Source organism: Chelonia mydas, chromosome 4, assembly GCF_015237465.2.
Source record: "Chelonia mydas isolate rCheMyd1 chromosome 4, rCheMyd1.pri.v2, whole genome shotgun sequence".
Lineage (NCBI taxonomy): Eukaryota > Metazoa > Chordata > Testudines > Cheloniidae > Chelonia > Chelonia mydas.
Genome location: NC_057852.1, coordinates 105481081 through 105498464, shown reverse-complemented (window position 1 = coordinate 105498464; position 17384 = coordinate 105481081). Strand labels below are relative to the sequence as shown.

The 17384-nt window shown below is 43.0% G+C and overlaps 1 protein-coding gene across 3 annotated transcripts in view; it reads left to right on the top strand.

The window, feature by feature from the left end:
* STIM2 (stromal interaction molecule 2) overlaps positions 1-17384 on the top strand; it is a 144335-nt gene that overhangs the window by 105163 nt on the left and 21788 nt on the right. The window lies entirely within an intron of this gene.

The following is a 17384-nucleotide window of genomic DNA, read 5'->3' as shown; positions in this document are numbered from 1 at the left end:
ATGATTGTGCCCTCATAGCGCGCACACACGGAGATCTCCAGTGCATCATAGATCGCTTCGCTGAAACATCAAAATTGTTTGGCCTCACAATCAGCCTGGAGAAGACTGGTGTTGCACAAATTATCTTCACTGCGCTGTGCCAAATCCCCAACCTAGCATATCCATTAGTGGAAACCAGCTAAAGCAAGTTTACCTATGTTGGCAGCAACATCTCCCATGATGGGTCTCTTGACAAAGAGATCACAAACAGGATACAGAAAGCTGCTCAGTCATTAGGAAAGTTTTATGTAACAAAGTCCTGAAATCCCACAACATAACCCTCTCAACAAAAATAAAACTTCATAATTCTTTTGTGCTCACATCTCTCCTCTACTGCTGTGAGACTTGGACACCATACAGATGGCATATCAAACAGCTAGAGGCCTTCCATATGTGTTCTCTGCATGCCATTATGGGGATCTGCTGGCAGGACAAAATTACCAACGTGGAGGTTCTTCAAAAATCAAATGCCATAAGCATCAAGGCCATGCTGATAAAAGCCCAACTACCCTGGGTTGGACACATCATTGGGATGCCTGAATATCGACTCCCCAGAAAAAATTTAAATGGAGAATTGGCACAAAGACACCGGAATCAAGACTGCCCCAGAAAGTGCTACAAGGACAGCATCAAGAACATCACACACTTTGGTGCAATAAAACCAGATGATCTTGAGAAGGCTGCGTTAAATAGATTGGCATGGCCACGTACAATACTCAGCTTTTCAAGCCTTTGAAGAGGACAGAAATAATCTATTGGTAGCTGCAAGGAAAAAGCGTCCTACTACTGCTGTAGCTACCAAGATGCTCACCAATGACTGTCTGCCCAGTTTGCTCAGGAGCATGCCCGTCACTCTTTGGACTTCAGAGTCACTCCAGAATCCACAAAAGGGGAGAGCATGAAAACGTTGTCATTGAACGGATGAACTGCGCACGCAGACGCGCTGTCATAAATATAAAGGGAAGGGTAACCTCCTTTTCTGTATTCAGCGCTATAATCTCTCCTGGCCAGAGGCAACATCCTTTCACCTGTAAAGGGTTAAGAAGCTAAGGTAACCCCGCTGGCACCTGACCCAAAATGGCCGATGAGGGGACAAGATTCTTTCAAATCTGGAGGGGGGGGAACAAAGGGTTTGGTCTGTCTGTGTGATGCTTTTGCTGGGAACAGATCAGGAATGCAGCCTCACAACTCCTGTTAAATTAGTAAGTAATCTAGTTAGAAATGCGTTGGATTTCCTTTTGTTTAATGGCTGGTAAAATAAGCTGTGCTGGATGGAATGTATATTCCTGTTTTTGTGTCTTTTTGTAACTTAAGGTTTTGCCAAGAGGGATTCTCTGTTTTGAATCTGATTACCTTGTAAGGTATTTACCATCCAGATTTTACAGAGGTGATTATTTTACCTTTTCTTTAATTAAAATTCTTCTTTTAAGAACCTGATTGATTTTTTCATTGTTCTTATGATCCAAGGGTTTGGGTCTGTGTTCACCTGTGCAAATTGGTGAGGATTCTTATCAAGCCGTCCCCAGGAAAGGGGGTGTAGGGCTTGGGGGGATATTTTGGGGGAAGATGTCTCCAAGTGGGCTCTTTCCCTGTTCTTTGTTTAAACGCTTGGTGGTGGCAGCATACGGTTCAAGGACAAGGCAAAGTTTGTACCTTGGAGAAGTTTTTAACCTAAGCTGGTAAGAATAAGCTTAGGGGGTCTTTCATGCAGGTCCCCACATCTGTACCCTAGAGTTCAGAGTGGGGAAGGAACCTTGACACGCGCACATGCACTTCTGTACTGCTGGCTGCAGAGCTGGGCCCTCCGTCAGCAGCTGCCACTCTCTGGCTGCCCAGCTCTGAAGGCAGCAGCGCAGCAGTAAGGCTGGATTCCTGCATACCATGTCACCCTAACTGTTGTTTCTATCATTTTATCCAGTATTTGTGCATTATTCCCCAGAAAAGATTCCAGGTTCTAACCCTATCTGGGTAGCATTGTATACTTTGTTTTTCTTGAAATATAAAATATCCCAATCTATAAGCCACAATATTTCTGTTACGTGCTAAAGATATTATTCTACCATATCCTTGTTCTCAAACACCAGACACGATTCATATGGACTTGCATAATACCCCTCTACATTTTTATAGGGTTTCCCAGTAGGGTGGTGTCTGAGCAGCTCCCACTGAAGTAAACTCAAACTTGTCTTTCAACCTTTGCAGCATGAACAAGCTTACAGATATTATTGGAAGTTTAAATAAATAAAAATAAAATGAGAAGATGCTACTGTGTTCAGAGGGCTATTAGTGGGACACTAAATGGAAGAGAGGTTTGTTTCTCTTGTTTTGGTAGGGCGTAAATATATATATTTTTAAAATATACGTTTGCTGTGTATTTATGTTGGAGAAGACAAGGTCAAAGAAATGCACTTTGCATTTGGAGCAGAAGCTGAAGAGGTTTGTGATAGTCCTTAGTTTCCAGGAGACTTCATTTCACAGTCTCAAACCAGCCCCCAAGAAAGTTCTCTGTCCTGCACAGATGAGATTTACCCTTATTGTAGAGAATTCCCTAGTGGCAGAGGAACAAAGTTGTCAGCCATGGTCTTCATCCCTGAGCTTTAGGTATCCTGGGCCCAGACAAGGGAGATCCTTGAAGTTAAAGACTGAGACCTTGAACTTGATTCAATATCCTGTGAGAAGCCAGTGTAGAAAGAGGACGACAGGTCTGATGTGCTCGCGGTAGCCCACATTGCTGAGGAGATGCAGTTCAGTATTCTGTACTACTTAGAATTTCCTAAGTGCAGAAGATTTCATACACAGGTCTACTGTCAGTTCCCTGCCATACTACAGCAATGCAAAGGTGTGAATAACCAAGGCCAGGCCATGATTTGCAAAGGTGTCCGGAGTCTGCAAGCCAACCAGAGATGATGGGAAGCGTTACTTGCGGATATTGCTATGTGAGGGCTTCGTGTCAGCAAGGAATCCAAGACTACTCCTGAACCACCGACCAGATTGATCAGGCATAGGTGTGTACCTTCAACCAAAGGAGATCGTACAATGGTGGCAAATTTCTCAAAATGCTTTCCTTTGCTCAATATCCTTATCTCTCTTATTCTGGTTTAGCTTCAGCCAGCTGCTGTTCATCCATGAAGTGGTCTCTTGCAGGCATTGGGCTATCTTAGTAGTAGTGGTATGGTTGATGTGGTGAAGGATAAGCAGAGTTGTGTCTCATCTGCATATGCTGGCACTTGAATTCATGTCTAATCCGTCCCCTAGTGGTTGCACATAGATGTTGAATAGGACTGGTGAAAAAATGTATCCTTGTGGGACTCTACAAGTGAGGGGGCTTGAGGTAGAGGTGCAGTTTCCCATCCTTGGGAATTGGACATGTCCCTCCAGAAGGGCTCACACCATTTTAGCACATTACCGTGAACTTTTGCCATTTCTCTCAGGTGAAAGCTGCAAGAATTCCAGGAGAATGAGAATGAATGTCTGCCCTCTATCCATTGGCAGGAGGAGATCATCCATCAGTGCTACTAAAGTGGTTTCAATTCCATATCCTGGTCTGAATCAAGATTATTCCAGGTCTAGAACATTAGCTTCAATTAGATGAGCTTGTAATTGGCCTTTGGCTGGCTTCTCTATGAACTTGCTCAGGAATTTGACATTGGCCAGTAGTAGGCTTGAGCTGATTTATCTGTTTAGTTCTGAATGCATCACGCGTGGTGTTCATTCTTCTTTTCTCTGGCCATGGGATCCAGTCTTGGTGCAATTGCTGTGTGAATAAGTCTTTCCCTTTTTTGTCAGCTTCTTTTTTTCCTAACTGAATCAAGTTGCTGCTGTGTGAGGTCATTGTCATAGAAGAAGAGATCTCTGAGGTACCTAGCTCCAGTACCAACCTGGTCTCTGAAAATCAGTACAGCAGCCTTGACCTAGACCCTGTTTAATGGGGAGCCAAGTGCAGTGAGTAATGAATCAGGGTGATATGTTCCTGGTAATCTGTGCTGCTGAGCAGGCAATCTGCTGCATTCTGTAACAGTTGTAGTTCCCTCAGGGCATTGGGCTTCATTCCTAACTATAAGGAGTTGCAGCAGTTCTAAGCTACCCTCATTTAGATTTCTTCTCTCCTTTCTTGATACACAAAGATTACTTCAAGTCTGGCAGTACAGTAGTAGAGCTTTTTTTTAAGAGGATAAATAGGAGGGCTGGTTATATGTCATGCTTTGTGATAGGCTGTCTTGCTTTGGACTGGCATTGCACAGCAAATGTTCTTGCAGCAACTGGGAATAAATGACATACTAGCGAGAGATGCATTTCACATTCTTGATCGTTGGTGGTCTTGGGTTTTAAATATCCAGATAGTGGAAATGCACACAAGCCAAACATTGCTAAGGATGCATTACATGACACTGAATTCATTCCAGAGAGGACTAATACAGTATTTCAAACCCCATTCTTGAGAAGAGGAAACTGAACTATCTTTTGTAATATTAAGCCATTGAATTTCTGAAATATCAGGGTCACTTCAAGTAAATTGTTACTCAATTCAGCTCCCTTTTGTGTCATTTTCTTTGCTCTTGGTCAGAGCCATCCCTTGGGTACGGCAAATCGGGGCTACCACCCTGGGCCCTGCACTTTGGGGGGCCCTGTGCTTCATGAGGACGTGGGAGGGGAAGTGATGGGCAGGCGAGGAGGAGCCCCCCACCAACCTCCCCCTCCCTCCAGTGCCTCCCGCTGATAAGCTCTTCACTGTGTCTGGAGGCGCTGGCTTGGAGGGGAGAGGAGTAAGGGTGCAGCACACTCGGGGGAGGGGGCAGAACTGGGCAGGGAAGAGGTGGGGCGGGGTCTTGGGGGAAGGGGTGGAATGGGGGTGGCGCCTGGGTGGAGCTGGGGGGAGCACCCCCCCCTCCACATAGAAACTTGGCACCTATGTCCCGCACTCCCCTAGGAACGGCCCTGCTCTTGGTATTAGAATATATCCTAGTAGCAGCAACATGCCCTGTACTGGTGCTCTCGATGGCAGTGCTTGCTAAATGAAAATGTGCTCTGTAAATTCTACTGAAAGTCCTGTGACGTACATGGCGTATATCAGGTACAGTTCATGTTTCTCTGGTATTCTTCCCAGAGTTTTGGGGGGACATGGGTGGACAGATTTTTAAGGCTTCACGTGGTTTTGGTGTCATTCTGCTTTTGCTACATACTGACACCATCTGGTTTAGAGTCTTGCCCCAGGAAGAAGGGGGAGAGAGGGTAAACTCCATGAACCCCGAATAAATAGCTAATGTGACCATAAGCGAGACTTCTTCTAGGCTATACAAGATTTATCTATAGTAGATAGACTATAAAGGAGAACAGTGTGCAATATGATAAACCGAATTATTTCCCTACACTTAGAATAGGGAACAATTAAATAACTTCAGCTTCTGTGGTATGGTAACTGTCTGTAAATGCTGACGTTATAATAGCAGCTACTGTAGTAGTATAGCAGGTGATGCAGACCGAGGTGAATTTCAGCCAGCATTCGCTGTTTGGTTTTCAGTACAGAACTGGATAAGCCCTGTATGTGTCACTTCTTATACCCTCTCATGCTCCAATGTACTTGGCCCTCTGTGCTGGGTGAAAACTGTAATTTACAGGAAGAGTTTAGAGTGCACTATGAGGTGCAAGAATGAGCTTGTGTACTGAGCAGAATGTTGACTTGTGTTTCAGAGATGGCGTCATTAGGGCAGTAAACTTTTTCTCTTATTAATAAATGTTCTCTATCCAAGCATGTTCAGTTATATGAACCTGTTCTCATGTGTGCCACACTCCATGTGTCGTCTTGGGAGGCATAGCTTCAGGCTCTTCAAGGAAGGAGGTGTTACCCCAACTGGAAAATCTGTTCTTTACAGCCTGAGTTTGGAATTTTACTGAAGCAGGATTAGTTGTCATGAGTGTCAAACAGGTAATCCCTGCAAAGTCTCCAACAGATTCCACAGAAAATTAATTTTGTGGTAAATAGAGCCCTCAGGGTTTTACTGATTAATAAGCTCCTGTTGTGCAACTTACTTTGTGACTTGCCTTAAGTTGCTTGGCATGATGAATAACTCTCTAACCTGATTTGGTTTTTGTTGCAGTTTCTGTTTTGTGTCAGACATGCTTCAGAATTCTAAAGGTTGTGAAAGGAATTAGACTTTATCCAGGTCATCCAAGGAATGTAAACTCCATGAACCCCTAATAAATAGCTAATGTGACTATAAGGCAGACTTCTTCTTGGCTGTACAAGGTTTATCTATAGTAGATAGACTATATAGGAAATGAATTATGTTTTTTTCTCTTTACCAAGGGACTGTGGCATTGTCTTCAAAGTTACCTAATGAAGTGGTCAACATTTCCAGTTTCTAGGGTTTTACTCACGAAATAAGAAAATTCTTTCTAAGGCTAAAGAAATTATGATTGAGAGAGAGGCCTGCTAACACATTTTAAAAGGTTTAAAACCTGTCTATACTAAGTGCTAACATACTTCTAAATATACTTAAAATATACATACTTAAAAAATAATACCAAGCATATTTTTAAAATAAAAAAATGAATCTTTTCCCTCATCTAGACAAGACCTAGGAGTGCCTGGAGGTTTAAGAAGCTAGCAGCCCTTTCTTGCAAGTCTTTCTCCTTCATCCTAGATAAGGACAAGGCCCATTTCCCACTCTGTGAAAAGCAAGAAAAAAATAATCCCAGCCAGCATGCTTGACTTTTTTTAGTTCATTATAACCTCAGTTTTCTGCCTTTTCACTATATTCATTCTTCTCCCTTTTCTAAAGGTTGAGTTATCTGACTAAATGTCAAGGTATGCTGACTAAATGTCTTATTCCCCCTTCTCTTATTTCATATGTTCCGTACGGTGTTTTTGTTTTTTACCTTCTTTCTGCCCAAGTTTTTTGTTCCTAGTTTTCTATTTGGAAATTGGTCTTAACTTTGAAACTCAAATGTGAAAAAATTATGTAAATCAGCTTAATTTTGAAAACTTCTGTCCATTAGAAGACGAGACTGCCAGATGAATAACCTGACTCTTTAAACTTTCCTCTGTTTAAATTGTTCAAATGTAGCATCTTTATTGTTGCACCCTCTCCTGGTAGTATTTTCCTTTCCACTATATGGTGACCAGTACTGCATGCTGTGTTTCATAGATCATTCTTTGGTTCTTCACTTTGGTAGCAAGGTAATTTCTCCCCTCTCTGTAAACTGGTTTTCTCTTGATCATGTTCTCCAGTCTGGACTGACTTGTTGTTTACTGCTTGTTATGATAAGTAGGCAAACAGCTGTTGAAGCTTTTCCTTCCTAGTAAGAGGAGCTGCTTTAGATTTCAGTAGGGAATACTAGGGAGTTTTTCCCTTAGCTAATTTAAAATTATTTATGAACTGAAACAAGAGAACTTGCGGAACATGTCAATGATGTACCCAAAAGTTTTAAAAACCACAGGAGATTTAGGCTTTCAGATTGTTTTATATGAACAACAATAATTTATAGAAAGAAAAGGAGGACTTGTGGCAAAGTCTCTAAGGTGCCACAAGTCCTCCTTTTCTTTTTGCGGATACAGGCTAACATGGCTGCTACTCTGAAACCAATAATTTATAGGTAGGGACTACAATTTATAGGTATTATATGTACTTTCTCTGCTCACCACTCAGCAGAAATTGCTTTCCTCCCCTTGGATCAACAAGATTTTTGTCTGATCTGCAGGCCTAAGTCAATTTCTGAGTGAAATTTATTACTGGGATAATTTTGAAGTGAGAAGAATTCATAATATATTGATTTATTTGTAAGATTTGTTATTAATGTACTTGTCCTCAGAGCAGTGGGGTTCTGTAGCGCCATGAGATTCATCCGGCGGCGCCTCCTGCTGGTCGTCCAGGGAATTAGCTCGCCAGCCTCCGGAGCACCCTCTGTCAGCCGGTGTCTCGCCTGTCGCTGGACCCCGTGTCCCTCTTGGACCCTGGTGCCCCTTTCCCTTGGGTCCTGCCCCTTAGCAATACCGCCACAGTCTCTGGGTTTCCCCTCCCCGGGGAGCCCCCAACCTCACCTCGCCTCAGTATATGGCTACTGCCAGTCACCACCTAATCCCTGTTCACTGGGGCGGACTGCAGTGTACAAGCCACTCATCACAGGCAAGGGGGGTTTGGACCTGCTGCCTCCACCTACCCTTGGGCTGCCCTGTTGCAACCCCAGTACCCTGTCTTAGGCTGTCTGCCAGGCCTGCAACCTGGGGCTTTACCAGCCCGGAGCCTCCCAGCACCTCAGGTACCCTGGTACGCTCCCCAGCAGCCAGGCCCGTCTCTCTCCATAGCTGGAGGAGTCTCTGTCTGAGTGTCTGGCTCACAGCCCTTTTATAAAGGCCAGCTGTGGTCTGTTTGGGGCATGGCCCCAACTATGCATACTTCCCCAATCAGCCTGGAAGCTTCTGGGCTGTTTTAAGCCCCTCAGGGCCGGAGCGGGTGACCAACCCGCTACAGGTTCTCAACTGGTGGGCCGCAAGCAGGTTTCAGGGGGTCCACCCAGCAGAACCAGCGCTAGACTTCTTGGGGCCCAGAGCAGAAAGCCAAAGCCCCACCTAATGAGGTTGAAGCCCAGGGCTCTGAGCCCCGCCATCTGTGGCTGAAGCCAAAGCCTGAGCAATGTAACTTTGCATAGGCTCCTTTGGCATGGGGCTCTAGGCAATTGCCCTGCTTGTTCCCCCTAATGCAAGCCCTAGATTTTGTATGCAGAAAACCAGTTATTGTGGCACAGGTGGGCCGTGGAGTTTTCATAACGTGGTGGGGGGAGGGGCTCAAAAGAAAGTTGAGAACCCCTGCTCAGAGCATTAGATTAGTGAATTTTTGAAAATATAAATAAGCACTTGTTTCCTGAAATGTAACAAGAAAAATGTAACCCAGTTAGCATTGAGAATGGTGTACTCGTAGCCCAAGTCCTGTACAGTATGTAGAGTGGAGTTAAAATCGCCGTAGCATGATCAGAGCTTTAGAGATGCAAACTTTCTGCCAAATTCTGCTTGGGACTTTAAGTTGGACCGAAGCAGATGTACCCATGTGTCCAAAAGATATGAGGAAACATAGTCAGTTCTGCACTCGGAAGTGTTTAGATTTGTATGCTGATTCACAGAGGTAATATTGTACAGTGCTTGGGGCTTTTGATCTACAAAAAATGAAAAATGTTGCAGATGCATGTTGCCTTGTTTTATTTCAGTTTTCAAACTTTCTTTGAAACTGTCCCTATACCAGGGGCCCTGTGACAACCACGATTTCACAGATGATTGAAGGAATAGCCCAGTACTGTGGGGTTTTTTTTCTAGTGGGGCAGGTGAGGGGGAGGGGAAGCAGGCATTTACTCGTGCTGGTCTGATGCTCATTGTGATTTGTAGGGCCCCACTCTGTTCCCCCTGAGCTGCTGCTCCAATATCAGGGTAGCTAGTGGACATGTGTCCCTCAGGGTGGCATTGGCTATGCACCTGTCCCCCTATACTCTGCCCCTCATTGCATATTTATGAGCCCAGCAGGGTGGAAGTGGAAATACTGCAAGGAGATGGTTTCCAAGGAGTCTGGTATAAAGTGGCTGCTGCTGCCCAGTCTTCACTGCTTTGCTCATGCTAGTCTGACCCACACTGACCTCCCCACATGCTGGGGAACATCTGGGCCCCCACTGTGCCATCCTGACTGACCCACCTGCCAGACTCGCCATCTGCTCCACCATCATAGGGACCAGGTATTGGACAGAGGGGAAGACCCAGGAGCTGGTAAAGGGAAAGTGACTGACCTGGGGACAAGTAGAGGAGGAACAGCTGGATATGAGGAGCTGGGGAGAGCTAGGTAGAGAGACTGGGGTGGATGTGACAGGTGGAGGGGTAGGTTGAAGGGTCAGAGTTAGATAATGGGAGGCTTGTCAGAGGCTTGGGGGAGCTGGGTGAAGGGCTGGAGTACAGAACTTCAAGGGAGGATGATGAGCATCACAGAGCACGAGATGGTGTGGGCAAATGCCCATTTCTGCCTCTTTTCTGTTGGAAAAATCACAGCCATTCAGGTGAGACACAGTAGCCAGCGCCTCCACTGAGGATAGGATAGGAAGCAATGGGCTTAAATTGCAGCAAGGGTGGTTTAGGTTGGACATTAGGAAAAACTTTCTAACTGTCAAGAGTGGTTAAGCCCTGGAATAAACTGCATAGGGAGGTTGTGGTATCTCCATCACTGGGATTTTTAAGAGCAGGTTGGACAAACACCTATCAAGGATGGTGTAGATAATACTTAGTCCTGCCATGAATGCAGGGGACTGGACTAGATGACCTCTCGAGGTCCCTTCCGGTCCTATGATTCTATGATTCCACCACTTGGAACATGCATTTTCACGGCTGTCTGTGTTCCAAGTGGTGGTGGCGCTGGCTACTGTTCCTCGCGTAAAACTGGCTGTGGAGCCTATCTACACTGCTGCAATTTTTCCAACAGTGAGGAGGCTTGTGCTGATCTCCTGATGTTGGAAAAATCGCGTCTGTTTTTGTGGGGGGAGTGGGCGGCCAGTTTTACGCAAAGGAATGTGGCAGATACCGTTCACTGACTGCATTCTCTGTGTATAGCCTTTAGAAAAATACTAGATTACCTGGACACTGCCGTGAATTTTAAAAACAAAACAAAATTGCAATTTACTCAAGGGCCTACCTTTACGCGGGTTAAAGGATTTAACACAGAAATCACAAAACCAAGCAACTGTGAAGTTTGTCATAAACCAAAGTCAGGAGTAGAATTTGCATTCCTTGCTGTAATTTTTTCCCTTACCAGTTTCACCTGTTGCATGGTCATTATGTGTGGTTCTTTTAAAAAACAAGAAGTTTTGCATCCACTCTGTGGAAAAGGGGTGTTCATTATGGATTTCATGTGTTGGATTCAGTTCTGTAACTGAACAAATCATACAGTTGTGTAATCTGCTGGATAATCTACTCTGTTTTGTCACATACATAAGAAGCTAGTGATACACTAAATACACTATCAAGGGGAGTAGCTTCCTCTGTTAGAGTAGCGAGCCCTTGGCTGGGAGGTACAAAAGGAAGATTATTCATTTTTGATGTATAAATAAAGTACTTATGTAAGTTTCATGGTGCCTTTTTAATGATTATTAAAAACATAAACCATGCAACAAGAACAAATCTAATGGGTAATCTTCCTGATGTATCAAAATGTAACAGCCAAACAAGTACCCACTGAAAATACCCCATCCACCACCAAAGCCAACTTTCAAATGTTTTCCTCCACTCTAACAAAAAGAAACAGTGCCTGGGAGATAACTAAAGACAAATGACTACCACAGTGACAGTAACCTAAATTTGCGCTAGTTCAAAGCAAGAGGGAGCGTGAATTCCGAAGAGTCTGGCAACCACAAACAAAGCCCACTCAGCAGCCCCCTCTGTTTTAAAGATGAGAAGGCTCTATCATAAGCTCCTCTGCTGATCCCAGTGGTGGCAGTATCACACTGCAAGAATGGTGATCTCTCAAATGGGCAGTTCCCAAACCATGTAGGGCTTTCGATGTCCATAGCAACCCCCCCTTGCATTTCTCCTGGGGACCCAGAGGCAGACAATACAGACTAATGAATGCTGGTGTCATGTGCTAACAACTAGGGTAGGTCTGTTCTGTTCCAGCTTTCTTTTTTTTTTTTCAGATGGACATTGGTGTGTGCCCAAATCCAAGTCCTTCAAGCATCCCTCTGGAGTGCCGAGCCTCTGGTTCATTGAACGCTCTCAGAATTCTCATCCCTACTCCCAAGGGGATAGTACTAGCATGGCTGCTACTCTAAAAACTAGCTGACTAGATTCAGCTCAAGATTACCGCACTGCTTAACACAGCACTTAGATAGATTTGTAGTGAAAACAAGAATAAGTTTACTTTCATTTGATTCTCTGTTCTTTGATAATAAGTAAGCATATTGGAAACAAATGGTTATATAAAAAACAAAATTATAGCATGCTTTCTAGAGCAGTCATTTTCAACCTGTGTCCGTGGATCCCTGGGCGGTCTGCAGACTAAGATTTCCAAAGGGGTCTGCACCTTTATTTGAAAATTTTTAGGGGCCCACAAATGAAAAAGGTTGAAAATCACTATTCTAGAGCCTAAACTTAACTCACAAGACACTTCCCTGTCTCCTACAATATAGCTGACCCCAACTTCGTAGCCATCCTGGTTGAAAATGCTGGGAAAAGTTCCTCCTTTCACAAGATCAAACCCAGTTTGTCTTCCTAGACTGAAGAATCCCCAGTGTACCTCCATATCCCCAAAGATTCATTGTCTTTATCTGTAAATGGAACAGCTCTTGCTGGTTTTGTTTTTTCTGGTAGTACTCTGGAAATTTCTTTATTAGCATGTGACTCAATATGCAAATAGTAAGGTACACAAATGGTCAACCAGATAGATAAATGTCTCCCACCTTCTATCTGGAGAAGTCTCTTTCAATGCTCACTGCCCCTGAATTACCTGCCTTTAACTCTAAGGCTTTAAGAACATAATTTTCAGTATACATACATAACTCCTACATATTGTGTGCATATATATTTTGCATTTATGATGATGACCATTGTGACACAGGCTTTCATAGACACCTTACATGATCACTTTTGGTGAACCTAAGGGATCCCTGAAATCTTATGTCCCCTGTTTCCTCTTGCCAGTGGGCATCAAGAGATTCTTGGGTCACACTCTTGTCTGTTCTTATCCATGAATGAGGAAGTTCAAAGGCAGAGTTCTGTGCTGTGTGCCCTGTGCTGAGTTCTGTTCAGCTGCATTCAGGACTTTAGCTATGGGAGCATCCCAGCTGATGAATCCATGACTGAGTGTAGGAGGATGGGGCATGACAGTGGTCTATGAAGTAGCTGGATTCCAGGACATAGATGATATCCAGTATCTTAAAGTGAACTTCTAATCTGAGTGACTTTAAAAATGGATGTTCATTGACTCACTGATTGGCATATCATAATATATTCAGTTTACAAATATGAGATTTTTTTCCTAACAGCTTGCCCTGTAAACTCAAACTGGGCTCTAAAAGTCATACTTGGTGCTTTCCATCTGGCACACAGTTACTGTTTTGCAGGCCACATTATACTCTGCTATAATGGTACAAGCCCACTGAAGGGAATGGGGTTGCACAGATGCTACTCTAGATGCATTCTGAAGACCGTGGGGTTGCACAGGTGCCTTCAGTGGATGATTTGGCCTGCAGAGCCTTCCTTGCTGGTGGTGATGGGTGAGATGGGAAGAACTCTGACTCTGAGCCTATGCTGAACTTGTGGGGCTGGAATTTAAGAAACAATCTCTTCATCTGCAAACTTGATCAGTAAGTCAGTTAGACACAATGAACATTAAACCACACAATGCCATGTTACAAAAGCACTTTTCAGGGTCAAGCACTTTTATACCCTGAAATATTTTAGCAGCCAGTGCAGAGTACGGAGCGCTGCTATTAATGGTCAGAGCAATCTGCCCACTTATAATTTGATAAAGTCTTAAACTGGTTGAGTTTGGCTCGCAGTCTCGAAGTATTTCAGAAAGTGCTTGCTTTTTTAAACTTGTTTAAAGCTTTTAAAGATTTTTTTTTTTTGGAAATCTTCAAGATCGCAAGGCCAGCAAGGGCAAGAAAATAACCACACCCGTGATATAGCAGAGGTGATGTAAGTATCAGGATAGATCTGCACTCGGAAATTTCTTTCCTGTTTTCTGGCAAAGATGCAGCTGCTCCGGTACTACCAATAGTGTAAGCACTGCTTAGATGACACAGTGGTAAAAAATGTCTGCTCTTGGTTTACACAAGTGGCTATGCTATTGGTGGTACTTGTGCTATTGCTAGGAAATGGGTCACAGATTTACTAATCGAGTAGAGCCCTCACTGTAAGCGTACCTGCTGTACAGTGAGATGTCCCTGCTTGATTACCTACAAAAGGAACATCGTCCCATGTTGGGCGTTAGTATCATTAGTTATCTTGTCAATAACTGTTATGTATATCTCATTTGTTACATAGTAATGATTTTTGGCCATTCATTAAGACTGAAAAGGAGAGCAGATTTGAGAGCGTGGGAGACCCATTGTATGAAATTACTGTTGAGCCTTTTAGGTATGTTACAGTTTGGTTGGTCCAGGCTATGAATGGAAAAGGCATACTGGAATATGTATAAATGATAGAACTCCAGAAGTTCAAAGATGTTTTGGAATGTGTACTTGGGGCCCTTCAAATTTGATCTGTATTTATCTGGATCCAGTTATCTTACATCTAATCAAAATTTTCTTGACCTGTATCTTCTGATAAGGGCTCGACTGGAGTATTGTGTCCGGTTCTGGGCACCACACTTCATGAAAGATGTGGACAAAGTGGAGAAAGTCCAGAGGAGAGCAACACAAATGATTAAAGGTCTAGAAAACATGACCTATGAGGGAAGACTGGAAAAGTTGGGTTTGTTTAGTCTGGTGAAAAGATGGAAGGGGACATAATAAGCATGGCCATCCCTAGGAGGGGTGCGGGACCCGGGGTGCACGTGACGAATCAGTCACTTCCGGGACCGACCCATCACTTCCAGGACCGACCATGCCAGCCAATCACACTGGCTTGCAGGGTCCCCCGAAGCATGGGACTTACAGCAGTCGCTCTGATTCATGGTACCCAAGGGACAGCTCTGATGATACTTTTTACAAGTACATAAAAGGTTGTTACAAGGAAGAGGGTGAAAAATTGTTTTAATCTCTGCGGTTAGGGCAAGAAGCAATGGGCTTAAATTGCAGCAACAGAGGGTTAGCTTGGAAATTAAAAAAACTTTCTAATTATCAGGGTAGTTAAGCACTAGAACAAATTGCCTCAGGAGGACATGGAATGTCTGTCACTGGAGGCTTTTAAGAACAGGTTGGACAAACACCTTTCAGGAATGGTCTAGTTATTAGTTAGTCCTGCGTTGTGTGCAGGGGACTTGAAGAGATGACCTACTGAGGTCCCTTCCAGTCCTACACCTCTGTTAGTCACAAATCGTTGCATTCTTCAAAAATACATTAAAATGCTATTTCTTTGGATCAGAGTTCAGGCCGTTCAGATGAGATTTGTAGATAACACAATATTTTTAAAATGTCTTCATGTTCCATCAAGCATTCCCATAGGAAACAGCTCCTAGATCTCTTAGAGTTCATTGTCCTTATCGAGTCGTGATTTATCTAGAAGGTAGTCTTATTTTTAATCATAAGGTCAAAGAACTTTTTTTCTGCAGCTCTTCCTGTGTTTGAGTCTGGTGCATAGAATAGAGTTTACTAGAGATGTTATATTTCCATAAATTGAGATTCTTGCAGTTATCCATTATGAAGTATATTGTCATGGATTTTAACAAGCTCTGCATTCTAATTCCTTGCAATAAGGAGACTTTTGTCATTTCATTATAAAGGGTCTCAGGGTATGTAAGTGGGTTTTGCCTTATCACAATTTATAGTCTTAAGAGGAAAAGGACAAAACTGGTGAAGATTAATTATTACAGGATGCTGTATACTGGCAGATCAGTGCCTAGAAGATTAAAGGGTTTGTCATCTGGAGTCATGGGAAGAAGCAATCATTACAAAAATGACATTGTACCCAGTTTAGGGTTGGGGGGACTATTAGTGCTTGAATACTATTTATTTTTAAAGCTAATTAGTGACATTGGAAACAGTGTAGAGTAAAACTGAAACAGTTTAAAAACACCCATGAAACTATCTGGTAACGCTTAAACTGGATTTTAATGTAAATAATAAATCTGTAGGAATCCCAGTCGAAACTTCAGTTTATATGTTAATCCTACCGTGCTAAACAGTCTGAAATGGATACTGATGAACTATAAAACATTCTGTTGTGTTTGCACACAACTGTGTCTGCAGTTTAAAAGTGGAAAGCATTTACAGTCATTCCCGCAATTTTTTGTAAAGGGCCTTTGTCAAAATTCACTATTGAGAATGCACCGTTAGTGTCAGATTTTTTCAAAGGGGTCTTAATCCAGCCTTCACTTACCTGGAAACAGTTGCATGGAGAAATACATACAGGTAATGGTCTAGCACTTCCATGCCCAGGTGGTAGTGCTTGAAAAGCCTGCAGGTCTTTGTGCATGCAAAGTTATGTATGTACAAAGGGAGGCCACTACTTGGTGATTTGCTCCATAGCACAGAGGGTCTTGATAAACTTTGCAAGCACAGTGGAGGAGATAAGCATTTATAGTGTACTTGTGGCACCTTAGAGACTAACCAATTGATTTGAGCATAAGCTTTCGTGAGCTACAGATCATTTCATCGGATGCTGTAGCTCACGAAAGCTTATGCTCAAATAAATTGGTTAGTCTCTTAGGTGCCGCAAGTACTCCTTTTCTTTTTGCGAAAACAGACTAACACGGCTGCTACTCTGAAACCATTTATAGTGCGAAACCATTGCCTCACAAGTTGCAAAACTGGCTAGTAGTGTCGTACAAGTGCCTGAAGCTGTACCCTGGGCTGAGGCAGCAGTTTTATCTAAACTAGAAGCTCCAGGCAGTGTTTCCTTTCTGTGCTGAGACCTCTGAATTACCAGAGGGTCATGTACACTGCTGGCTGGCAGTTTCAATAGGAATAGCAGCCACTGCGAATAAATATAAGGGGAAAATTGTTTTTTTAAGTTTCTGTTGTCTACATTCACTGCAGTAACCTCCTTAGTAAGAAAAATAATTTGATATAACACAAGATGTCACAGGAACATTTGAAAGGTGAGTTTTTCGGGGATTTTTTTTTTTTTTTGTATTTTTTAATTGTACCCCATTTGTTCAGCACTCAGACAATGTAAATTCACCTGCAAAAAACACACACAAATAAACCTGTCCAGTGTTTTTGAATATTACCATTGGGGAGACACGTGGATTTTTAAATATGCGTAATCAGAGATTTCACTCAATTTAATAACATCATTCACTCAATTTAATACCTGACATTTCACAGGTAGTGTAAAGATGCTCATTCTGTAACATAGTATCACCCTGTTCAATAGAGAGGTCTGATAAGTATATTACTATATAGTGTTTCTCTAAACAAAAGCTCATTGTTATAATGATTATTACGTGGATAGGATTTGTAAACCTGTTAATTTCTAAATAAAGAAATAGTTAAAATCCACCCACCCATCATACATCATTTCTGCCCCTCATATTTTCTCTTTATACTCCAACCGCCCCCAACCCTGACCCACACACAATTTCTGTGTTTGAATGGCATGAATTTGTATGAAGATGCCAGCAAAAAAGGTGTCTCCCTGGACTACGGGCTAAGATCTTGACAAATTACGTGTTACTGCATCTGCTAGCATATGTTCAGTTCTGTAAGGGTATGAAGGACAG